General features: G+C 37.4%; 1 long non-coding RNA gene across 1 annotated transcript in view; it reads left to right on the top strand.

Annotated features, from left to right (window-relative positions):
• Nucleotides 1-12,662, top strand: part of LOC126299131 (uncharacterized) — a 101,941-nt gene that overhangs the window by 72,142 nt on the left and 17,137 nt on the right. Inside the window, exon 2 of the long non-coding RNA XR_007552727.1 lies at nucleotides 5,046-5,120. This is a non-coding gene — a long non-coding RNA (uncharacterized LOC126299131). The remainder of the gene's footprint in view (nucleotides 1-5,045; nucleotides 5,121-12,662) is intronic.

The raw sequence follows: 12,662 nt of genomic DNA, 5'->3' as shown, positions 1-12,662 counted from the left end.
CACCCAACTTAATTCGACTACATTCCATTATCCTCGTTTTAATTTTCTTGATGTTCATCTAATATCCTCCTTTCAAGACACTGTCAATTCCATTCAACTGCTCTTCCAAGTCCTTTGCTGTCTCTGACAGTATTACAATGTCATCGGCGAACCTTAAAGTTTTTATTTCTTCTCCATGGATTTTAATACCTACTCTGAGTTTTTCTTTTGTTCGCTTTACTGCTTGCTCAATATACAGATTGAATAACATCGAGGAGATGCTACAACGCTGTCTCACTCCATTCTCAACCACTGCTTCCCTTTCATGTCCCTCGACTCTTATAACTGCCATCTGGTTTCTGTACAAATTGTAAATAGCCTTTTGCTCCCTGTATTTTACCCCTGCCACCTTCAGAATTTGAAAGAGAGTATTCCAGTCAACAATGTCAAAAGCTTTCTCCAAGTCTACAAATGCTAGAAACGTAGGTTTGCCTTTCCTTAATCTTTCTTCTAAGATAAGCCGTAAGGTTAGTATTGCCTCATGTGTTCCAACATTTCTACAGAATCCAAACTGATCCTCCCTGAGGTCATCTTCTACCAGTATTTTGCAGCTGTGACTTATTAAACTGATAGTTCAGTAATTTTCACATCTGTCAACACCTGCTTTCTTTGGGATTGGAATTATTATATTCTTCTTGAAGTCTGAGAGTATTTCGCCTGTCTCATACACCTTGTTCACAAGATGGTAGAGTTTTGTCAGGACTGGCTCTCCCAAGACTGTCAGTGGTTCTAATGGAATGTTGTCTACTCCGGGGGGGCCTTGTTTCGACTTAGGTCTTTCAGTGCTCCATCAAATTCTTCACGCAGTTTCGTATCTCCCATTTCATCTTCATCTACATCCTCTTCCATTTCCATCACCTAACCAAAAATCTTGTTCCTCCTGCCACCGAACTTACATTATTTTAGCCTTTTAAATTAATTTCCAGGGCAATTTTTTAAACTTGCTCTATTAAGTTAGTTCCATTCATCATAGAAGTTTCCCTGCATTCACATGTGCTGACTCTATGGGGCCTAAGGGGGCCCGAGCCCCCTCAGAAATTCATTTGGGGGGGGGGGGAGGGGGGAAGGGGGAGGCTCCCTCCCCATCTTCGCCCCTACCCCACCCCAGCCTCTCCCCCTAGCCTCCTTCCCCCCCAATAATTTAAGAAAATTATTAGTTATATTACACTCTGTAAAATCACAAAATTATGTTGGAATTTTTTTATTTTCCTTGTTTGATGATAGCTACCTTTTAAAATACATTCAGTAATGAGTTAAAACAAATAATTGTTATGGTAGTAATCAAGTTAACTGAAAATGAGTGGTGTGATTCATGATAGTGTTACGGTGCTGTGGGCACACTTAGAATTTGTCCCGTTGTGTGAATATTTGGGTAAAGTCTGGCACCGGAGGGCCAGCGCTGCGGCCACAGCAGCATCAAAAGGACTGGAGCAGGAGCGCCTGGAACCCACGTCGCCTTGACACTTCGAGAAATTATGATGCAGTGGTTATACAAAGCCCACTCTGCTATCCCAGTTATTCAGTGTGGATAGTTTTGTTCAGTGCATGCTGCAGATGTGTTTAGTGCTCAGACTTTAGTGTCTAGTGGACTATTTTATAGGACTATATTTTATTTGTTTACATTAGTCTCTTAGTGTATTGTAAATTTTATTTGCAATGGATACATTTGTTATCAAAATGGCACACTTGGAAGTTGATGCTCCTGCAAGTCAACCTCCAACAATTATTGTGTCATCAGTTGCTTCATCGTCTTTAGGCGAGAACCATTCACAGCCTACACCTGGACAATTCAGTAAGGGAAGATCATTTCAGTAGTCTTGGTTGATCAAATGTAGATGGCTAGAATATGAAGCGTCTACCAAAAAGGTTTTTGCAAATCCTGCAAATAGGCAGATGCTAAAAGTCTATTACAGTTTTCTTAAAAAAAAAAAAAAATGCATTTACTTCAGTAGGGTTTTCTAACTGGAAAAAGGCTTTGGAAAAATTCTGTCTTCATGAAAATATGTTAATGCATAAAGATGATGTTCTGAAACTAAATTCTATCACTAACCAAAGTGTGGCCTCCCAATTGAATGAACAGTTAGTGATATAAAGAAAGGTCATTTAGGTCTTGAGACAATTTTTACTACCGTGCAATTTCTATGCTGACAAGGACTAGCAATTAGAGGGCACAAAGAGGTAAACTCAATTTTTTTTCAATTGTTGGAACTCTGAAAGAATGAAATATGAGTTAAAGATTGGTTAGGGGGTTCGGAGTATAAGTGGACATCCCACGATATTCAAAACAAGGTCATTAATCTACTAGGAAAGTCTGTGTTGAGAAAGGTATTGGCATGAGTTTTTCTGTTATGGTTGGCAAAAAAGTGATTCTTAGATTCATGAACAAATGTAATTTTGTATTTGTACTGTTGATGATTCCTTAATCATCAGTGAAGACTTTATTGGATTATATGAGGCCCCCAACACTGAATCACAAGCTCTGTTTAGTATTTTAAAAAATGCTTTTGCTCATCTTGATTTGTCAATGGATAACTTAAGAGGATAGTGCTATGATGGTGCCTCGAATATGAGAGGTAAGTTCAAAGGATTAAAAAAGTTAGCTTTGGATATTCAACCAAAAGCATGTTATGTGCTCTCCACTGCTCACAGTTTAAACTTTTCAGTTGCTCAGTCTCCGCCACCTTACATCTATGAGGGATATTATGGCTTTAGCGCAGGACTTAATAAACACCGCAAGGGAATCCATCAAAAGGATGGGACTTTTCAGAAGCATACGCTATGAGAGTGCCAACGACCAAGCTGGTCTATGACTCCTTTGTCTGACTTATTGGACTATGCAAGCTTCTAGTATCTTGAGAATATTGGAAAACTTTAAAGAACTTCTACAGTTTCTGGAAACATTTTGTGTAGAGGACAAAAGAGAGGCAGGTTACAAATGTGCAGGATACTTTGAGTCAATGTTACAATTCAAGACTTATTTCTTTTTATGTCATTATTGCCATGCGATGAACCCAATATAGGATGTTAATGAAAAAATTCAATGCCCTCATCTAAGTGTTACTGATCTGGAAAAAATATGAGGGCTTGATTTGTATATTGAATGGAAGGCATGATAGTTTTGAACACTTTTGGGAATTGTATTTAAAAGAAAAACCTTCACAAGTTGATGATCCTTCGCTTCCTCAGAATCGATGTACACCAAAGAGGCATGAAAACAATGAAGCCAGCTAACTGCACACTTTCAAATGCCCAAAGGAATGCTACAAAGCTATTTACATTGAAGTTTATGAAACAGTGCAGCCTTGCATTACTGAGCAGTTTTCTTCACTTGGACTCACACATGGTCATTGCAGTTGAAGAAGAATGCTTGATTTTAGTAAACAGAAGTGAGACAAATTTGGAAAAATCAACTGAGTTTTTCAAAAATGACCTAGACATTGCACTTACACCTGAATATGTTAGCCGATATCACTAATAAAAACAACTGGTCTTAAAAAGCACGAGTGATATAAGAAAGTACATTACACAAGAGCCTGCAGTTGGAGAAATGTTGTGTTAAGTAGTGAAGTGCATTAAGCTTCTCCAAGTAGTTCCAATCACAACAGCAACAGCAGAAACATCATTTAGCACCCTTAGGTGTCTGAAGTCAAATCTCCAGTTAACAATGGCACAGAAGCTATCTATTCTTCATGCCCACCTAGATGTTTTGGATGAATTGGATATCCAACCAGTCAACTACTTCATATTCAGTAATCCAGTCAGACGGTCGACATTTTGCACCTTTCTAAAGACACTCTAGCATTAATGACGGCATTTAGAGCAATATTAAAAATCTTTATAAAATAGAGAATTGAATACATACGTAATGTCAAATTTTCAGTTTTGAAATATTAGTACTAGTTTAGTACGGTATTACTATATTACTGTATTAGTTATTTTCAATTACTTAAATATTTTCAGGGTGTAAGACCCAATTAAAACCCACTATTTAAATACTTTTTGACAGAAAGTATTAGGCACACTGTATTAACTTTATTAACTATATTAAAGCATTAACTTTGAGATATTCTTTTTGTTTAATGAACCCTTAGGCTTGTTCAAAGTAAGCTTAAATTAACTATTTCACTTATTAATCGAAGTGCTATTACTGTGTGACAGCAATATTTTGTGTTTTATTCTTTTAGTGATAGTTTAGGATTTATTTGAATATAATTGCAGTCTTTTCAGAGCTATATTTTCACTGAGCATATGATTCTAAAATGCTTAAAAAGCTTTAAAACTCAATATTTTTCATGTAAAATTTAGAAAATTTCCTGGGGCAAAACCCCTTATATGACCTCCCCCCTCCCCCAATATTTTTTATAAGTCGGTGCCCCTGTCTGCATTAGAGGCTAATGCTACGATTTCATCTGCAGAACTGTGGGGGGTTCCATGTGTGTTATATCAATAAATATTATGTTCTAATTTTCTCTGTTTTAAGGGTTGGAAAACTACCTGCAGGTCTAGTGAGAATGTGTGTAACTCTTGCCATTAACACAAGTAGTAAGCATTGTTTGTATTTGTTATTGCATTTTTGAAACTCCTTTTCACCTGAAATTTTCCTGAATTTATAATATTTGTTCAACAGGTACTGGATGATAGTCTTTGACCAAAACTGGTCACACAGTTAACAATAATTTAAACATTGTCTCCTGGTGTTATGAAATGTCATTTTGAAAGTTTAGCAAAGCTGTGATACACTGTAAACTATTTTGAAGTGATTATAGGGTGACGGAAACAATGTCATTGTTGTGAGCAAAGAATAAGACAAAAGATCTGTAGTACCAAAATAGCTCATATTGACATTTCCAATTATAGAAACTGAGCATGTATAAGCTGGTTCTTTCAGGATATACTTACAAAAGCAGTATGATATAACTATTCAGGTGCAAGCTGACACATGAGAAAAAAAAGACCTCATTATACACTAGCCATTCATGTGACCTGATACCACATTTCATTTACAGGGCTCAAAGAGTGTTCTTTTAGGAAGAATATAGAGCCAAGAGTTAAGTGACTGAAACATCTCAGTTCCTAATTAGGTGAGTAAGAACATTAATTTTAGAATAATTTATGAAATAACAAATATCTAAAGGAAGATGATTGTATATTATTATTTACCCAGTATAGGTGTAAGATTGAAATTACTAAATATAAGGTTGGTGCAAAAATTCTAATTGTTTTTGTTTTGCATGCTGGCATTTTGGTTGCTATGGGTTTATTTGTCAATCATCATTTTCAATTTGTAGTTCACTGTTGCTGTTTAATTTACATATTGTTATTTTGTCATCTGGAGATAGTGGGTGGAGCTTTGGACACTAGATAATAGTGCCAAGTGGAGAAATTGGAACATGTCCAACAAATTCTGAGTTTGATAGGGCGATAGAGGTGTGACAGCAGTAGAAGCAGCCAGAAATGTTTGCGCCATGTATGGGGATAATTCCATTGGACATAACGCAGCAAGAAAATGGTTCCCACATTTCAAGGAGGATATTTTTGAGTTCAGTGACTCCATGTTCATGAAGAGCTTCAGGGTTGGATGAAGATCATTTAGTCACATTAATCCACAATGATTCACACCATTGTACTTGATAACTGGCAAATGTGATGAACTGTGATTATTCCACCATTGTGCAACATTTGCATGCAATGAGGAAAGGTAAAAAATTCAGTGTATGGGTACCACATGGACTAAGCCAAAGCCAAACAAATTATTGGATGCCACTCTGTACTTGTTTGCTTGCTCATGAGCAGTACCATTCATTCTTATCCTGCATCATTACTGATGATCAGAAATGGTGTCTTTATGCTAATGTAAGGACAAGAATTGTTGAGCCCAAACAAAGCAGCAACTCTCTGTTCAGAGATCTGCACATGTCCAAAAAAGATAATGTTAGGGTTGGTTGGAGGATTAAAGGGACCAAACTACTAGGTTAGCAGTCCCTGATAATGTTATGAATGTGGTGGAACAGTGATGGTGTGGTGCATTAAGAATTGCTTCCCCAAGGTGTAGCCATCACTGTTGACATTTGTCAACAACTGAGATGCTTTTCAGATGCAATCCAAGGATGGTGACCATGATAACATCCACTTCCCTTCTCCTAGACAGATAAAAAAGCTATAAAGGAGTCATTCTACACCCACCTTATTCACCTGATCTTGTACTGTCAGATTTTCATCTTTCCTTCTCTCTATCAACCATCCTTCATGGAACTTCCTTTCTGGATGAAAATGCAGTCCAAACATAAATTGGCAAGTTCCTCACATCAAAACTACCTGATATCTAAATTTGTGGAATTGAAAAGTTACCCCAGCATTGGCAGACTGTTGTAAATAGTGAAGGAGAATAGGTATATTATTGATGACTAGAGTGTGTTATGTATATCTGTTGTGTTTATGAAACTTACAGAAAAATGGTTATATTTATGTAACCAACCCAATAACCATGAGCAAATGTTCATCAGCTTTGATATCTAGTATCATCCCTGAAAAGCAACTGACAGCGGAGAAAAACTGATTTACAAGGGGGCTGTAGTTCTTGGCCAGGTAGTGAGACACTTTATTTTAGATCAATGATGTATTTATTTTTCTTGCTACTTTTTAGTTTAGTACACTGTGTCCATTGTTTTGCCAATGTACTGATACAATTTAGAAACTGATTCAGAAAATCTGCAAAATACCCTTTCCCATATTCCATAGCCCTTTCAGTGGATTCATTGTTTCCCTGCCACAAATGTCTTTAGACAGATGGAACCCAGAGTGTACCAAATCTATTAAAAAGAGACGATTTGGCAAAAATACTGAAGTTTTTATCAGTGCCGAAGTGCCCTTGTGGATTTGTGAATTTTTGTTAGCTATTCGGACCACCTCTCACATTTTTTTATCGAGATTGTGTGAAAGACTTTAGTTGTAATCACTGTTCTAATATTTGCAATGTAACAATTGTTTTGCATTCCACAGAACACTTGCTGTAAACCATCTAGCAGAAGAAACCTACTTCACCATTTCTAAAATGGGACCATTAGCTTCGAGTTATTGCTTTGACTGCATGTGAAGTAGTGGACCAACATTTCGTACACAATAAAAGACTGTTGTACAAGATCAGTTAGATTTTATATAAAACGTTCTGAACATCACTGATAAATTCATATTTCCTTTTGCTTTGGCCATGATTCAAGAACTGTGGCAACCTATTAGCACAAAGCTTTTACATTGTTAACTAATTATATAATATTGCTCTTATGATACGCCTATGATGTTACCTGTTTCATGCATCCTAACTGATCATTAACTGTTTGTTTTTTCTCAATTTTTCATATGTGGTTTCATGTTTTGGCATATCCTTCATATGGACTCTCATCTAGAAAATTATGGCTACGTTTAAATTCAGCTGTCCATTTGTTGAAAATGAAGAAAGGCAGTCTCCTTATGATGATAAATTTTTCAGGAGAGTATGACTACATTAAATTCTAGATTCCCTTTCAACAAAGCACCACTGCTTCAAAAAACTGTACAAACAGAACTAATCTACTGATGATGCTTGTTCTTGCCAGACCGTGTACTTTCCACCTTGCCAAACATATAAAAATAAAGTGTGTATTATGAATTGCCAAAGTGTCATAAATTACATTTATGTACTGTAATTCATATTGGAGATGTAAGAGTTTGCATAAAACTTGGAATACATAAATGTTTCTCTGAAGTTTGATAAGATAGGTCTAAACAGTAAGTTTGCACATATTCATTTCACAACACTGCTGAACAAAGGTGGTTGTTTTTTGGGGTAATGTTGGTCAGGTCCATATTGTTTTACTAAAATTGTTGCTATAGTATGATGGTGATTTCATGTTCCCAAAAATATTTTCTCACTCTTACAGTGTTTTCTATTGGGCCCTTCATATTTCCTATGTAACTTAATATTTCCTACATAACAATGTTGATTCATTCCTGCTTTCATGTTAACATAATTTTGAATTTCCCTCAATTTACGCTTAACAAAAAATAACACAAAATTCATGAAGAGAAAAGATTTAACTTACATAACATGATGAGGGCATGGTGTTGGCATTCAAATAGTGTTTACAAACTTTATGTGGTTAACTTTTAGTCCTTGACTCCATATCCTAAATCAGAAGAAAACATTAAAATTTAGAAAAGTTTGTACCACTAGTGCTTTGTCTCCTAACAGAGTCAACATGACAATTATATTGCGTGGAACATTGTCTTTAATCATAGTTGTCAGAAGGGAGAGTGAGTTGGCAACAGTAAACTAAAGCTACAATAGTACCTCTCTCAGATAATTTTCAAACTACTTTGAAACCCCTCTCATACACTTTCAAAGGTCTTTTTAAAAAGGTGTAAATTGTGGACAAATGAAAATAGCGATAATTACTTTTTAAGAACATACTTTACAAAATGTCAATGACCCATTGTATTAATTGTACCAATCTCTAGATTGATCCCAAGTGGGGTTGCTGGTTCCCCATTGGGCACTTCCCCAAGTGGCAGATAGGGGAGCATTCTCCAGATATGGTGGGTACCAAGGAAATAAAATCCCTATGGTGGACCAAAACCAGCAGGTATGAGGGCCAATGGCTTGGAAGAAAGGCAGAGGAGCCCCCATCTCTCAACTGCTGCCTTGCAGTCAGTACCCGGCGAACTGTAAGGGGCAACACGCCAAATGGTTGAGCGGAAAATTAACAATCTTCCCCTGTAAAAATAACTTGTTGCAAATGCTAACAAAGGAATAATCCAGACAGATATTTTGATGACAACCCTAGCAAACAAAAAAGGATGAGAAAGATGTACACAAGAACATTGAATGTGCGGAGCCTGTGCTGAGCTGGAGCCCTATGCCAGCTGCTAATGCAAGTAAACAACTTTGTATAAAACTATTGGCTGTCTAGGAAATGATGTGCCAGGGAAGTGACATAATGGACTCAGGAAATGTCACTCTCTTCTACAGTGGTGGGAAGACAAATACCTTTTGTACAGGTTTAGTGGTCGCTAAATGGGCTTCAAACCAATCAATGAATGGATGTCCATGTTAAGATTCAGGGGAAAATTTTTCAACATAACAATTATAAATGTTCATGCACCCACAGAGGAGGCAGATGAAAAACAGGACGAGTTTTATAGCAAGGTGGAGTAGTTGCATGATCAGGCTCTCAAATATAAGATCTTAATAAGACTTGACTGCAAAAAAGGGAAAGAAGAGGCTTATCAGCCAATTATAGGAAGACATAGCCTCCTTGAAATATCAAATGGCAATGGAATTAGGGTTTTGGATTTTGCTTTAAGTAAAAACACGACTGTCAGCAGTATATGTTTTCCATACAGAAAGATACAGATACAGAAATAAACATGGATATACCAGATGGACAAACTAGAAATCAGATAGACCATATGTTGATTGATCGGAGGCACAGATCAGACATAATGGATATTAAGAGCCAACGTGGAGCTGACTGCAATGCAGACCATCATCTAGTGAGAATTAATTACAGGCAAAGGATCACAGTATTGAGTAAACAAACGGGCCACAAACAGAAGAATTTTGACATTAAGAAACTGAAGTTAGAAGAAATATGGAGAGCATATCAGATGAAAATAGAAGGTGATTATAAACAATATTGACACATCAAATAAATGTATAGAAATAATATAGAAACGATGTAAGACTGCAATCTTCGAGGAAGCTGGGGAAGTTTTGGAACACACATGTGCTCAAAGGAAGGCAGATTTGTTTGATGAAGAATGTATAAGAAGAACTGAGGAGTGTATCATAGCACGAATTAAATTATTTCAGAGAACTAGAGCAAATCTGAATGAATATAATGAGAAGTGCTGTGTAGCTAAGAGGGTTTACAGACAGAATAAAATTGCACTAGAAAAGAAAAATAGGAAGGAATTTGAGCAGCTATGAGAAGAGAAGCAAGTACGTGAAATGAACCAAAAGATTAAAGAAGGAAAGGCTGGGTTTCAAGCCAGAACAAATACATGTAGAAGTAAAGAAGGGGATTGGGTAGGGTCAAGTAATAAAATACTTGACAGATGGGCAGAATACTTCCAAGAGTTGTTAAACCCAGAAGGAGGAGGATTAGAACAAGACTTATTATGAACCAGAAGTCTTAACACCAGAACTCACACTAGAGGAAGTGATAAAAGCCATTAAGACCTTAAATAATAATGAGGCACCTGGAGAAGATCAGATCCAAGTGGAACTTCTCAAATGTGGTGAGGAAGCACTGTGGAAAGCAATACATATGAGGGGGGACCCAAAAATAACCAGAATTTCTTTCTAGAAAGCATATACTTTAATGTTTTCAAATACAACCTTAATCTCCTTCAAAGTAGTCTCCATTAGCATTAATACACTTGTCCAAACGTTCATTCCAGTGTACAAAGCACCTTTTAAATTCGTCGTCTTTGATATCTGCTAGCACTTTCATGACATTGCGTTTTACGTCTTCCACATCCACAAAACACTTTCCTCTCAAGTCTGTTTTCATCCGCGGGAAGAGGAAGAAGTCCAAGGGTGCTAAATCCAGCAAATAGGGTGCGTGGGTCAAGGTAGTCATCTTCATTAAGGCCAAAAACTGGCAAACGCTGAGAGCCATGTGCGACAGAGCTTTGTTGTGATGCAGGAACCACATGCCAGAATCCCACAAAGCTGGACGTTTTGCGACAAACTTCTGCGAAGCCATTTCATAACCTCCAAATAGAATTGTTGGTTTACTGTCTGGTTTTCAGGGAGAAATTCAGAGTGTACAATTCCTTTGCTGTCAAAGAAACTGATCAACATCATTTTCACATTCGATTTCACTTGTCGAGGATTTTTTGGTCGAGGTGAGCCAGGTGACTTCCATTGTGATGACTGTTGTTTACTTTCTGGATCATACCCATAGCACCATGACTCATCACCTGTAATGATTTTGTTGAAAAAAATGTGAATCATCTTTGAACACATCCTTCATTTCGAGACAGGCTTGAATGCGAGGATCCCTTTGATCTCCGGTAAGAAGCTTTGGCATGAAGTTTGATGACACTCTTCGCATCCCCAAATCGATGGTAAAGATGCACTGAATTGAGCTCCAGGAGAACCCAGACAAGTTCTTGAGTTGCTAAATTGTCGTGCGTTGATCTTTGCTGATGAGATCATGGATTTTGTTGATGTTGTCTTCACTTCGAACAGTTGAAGGTCGACCGAAATGGGGCTGATCTTCAACCACCATTTCTCCCTTTTTAAACTGAGAAAACCATTTGTACACTTGTGTTTTATTAAGAGCATTGTCTTTGTAGGCTGTCTGAATCATCACAACAGTTTCTGCTGCGTTCTTGCTGAGCAAGAAACAAAACTTCATTGCTGCACATTGTTTGTAAGAACTTGCCATTTCCTCGTGTCATGTCTGCACTGTACACACACTCAAACAGCTGCAAAAGAAACCATGGTTTTCACTGTTGCGTGACGCCACATGGCAGAATGACTCAGCAAAGCAGCTCCTACAACCCTCTGGCAGTGCAACCTGCTACTACATGATGTGCTACTACACGATGTGCTACTGCACGATGTGCAGTGTTAAGACTCCAGTTACTTTTTGGTTCCCCTTCGTAAAGTAATCCTGGGCATCTGGCAGGAGGAGAGCATGCCAATGGAGTGCAAAACAGCTATTATGTACCCCATACATAACAAAGGAGATAAATTAAACTTCCAGAATTACCAAGGAGTCTCACTGCTAAATATTACATATAAAGTGTCCACAAAAATTGTAACTTGGAGGCTTACTCCCTATGTGGAAGAGAGAATTGGAGACTATCAGAGTGGCTTTGAGAAGAAATAGGTGAACAACTGACTGAATATTCACATCACACATACTGCTTGAAAAATGTTATGGACATCAAATAAACATACACCAGCTTTATATAGATTTAAAAAAAGTTTGTGATAGCATCTCAAGACTGGCATTGAGGAATGTGATGGAAGAGGCTGGAATACCTAAGAAACTTGTTAAACTTATTATGATGACCCTCAGTGAAACTAACTGTAAAGTAAAAATACAGAGCGAAATCTCAGGAGAATTTGAAGTGAAGAAGGGACTGAAACAGGGCGACAATATATCCTCATTGCTATTAAACTTCTGCCTAGAAAAAGTCATAAGTCAGAGTTAAATTGAAGAGAAACCATTTTTAATTGTTCACTGCAGTACCACAGATGATGTGGCACTACTTGCATGAAACACTGCTGTGCTGACTGATGCCTATCAGCAACTGGAGAGAGGTACAAGGGAACTTGGCCTGGTAGTCAAAGTCAAAAAGACCAAATATATGGTAATGGCTAACCAACGAAACCTACCAAATCTCAGGATAGCCAACAAGGAGTTTGAAAGAGTGAGAAACTTACTGCCTTGGATCGACTATCACAGAGACAAATGACATCAACAGTGAGGTGAAAGCTAGAACAGCAGCAGACAACAGATGCTACTTTGCTACACTACCCATGCTTAGGAGCTCACTTTCATCATGAAAATCTAAAATCCTCATTTACAAAACAATTATAAGAGCAGTTATTTTGTATGGTGCTGAGA

This window comes from Schistocerca gregaria, chromosome X (genome assembly GCF_023897955.1).
Source record: "Schistocerca gregaria isolate iqSchGreg1 chromosome X, iqSchGreg1.2, whole genome shotgun sequence".
Taxonomy (NCBI): Eukaryota; Metazoa; Arthropoda; class Insecta; order Orthoptera; family Acrididae; genus Schistocerca; species Schistocerca gregaria.
The sequence above is the reverse complement of the archived record's forward strand: the minus strand, read 5'-3'. Positions and strand labels throughout refer to the sequence as shown.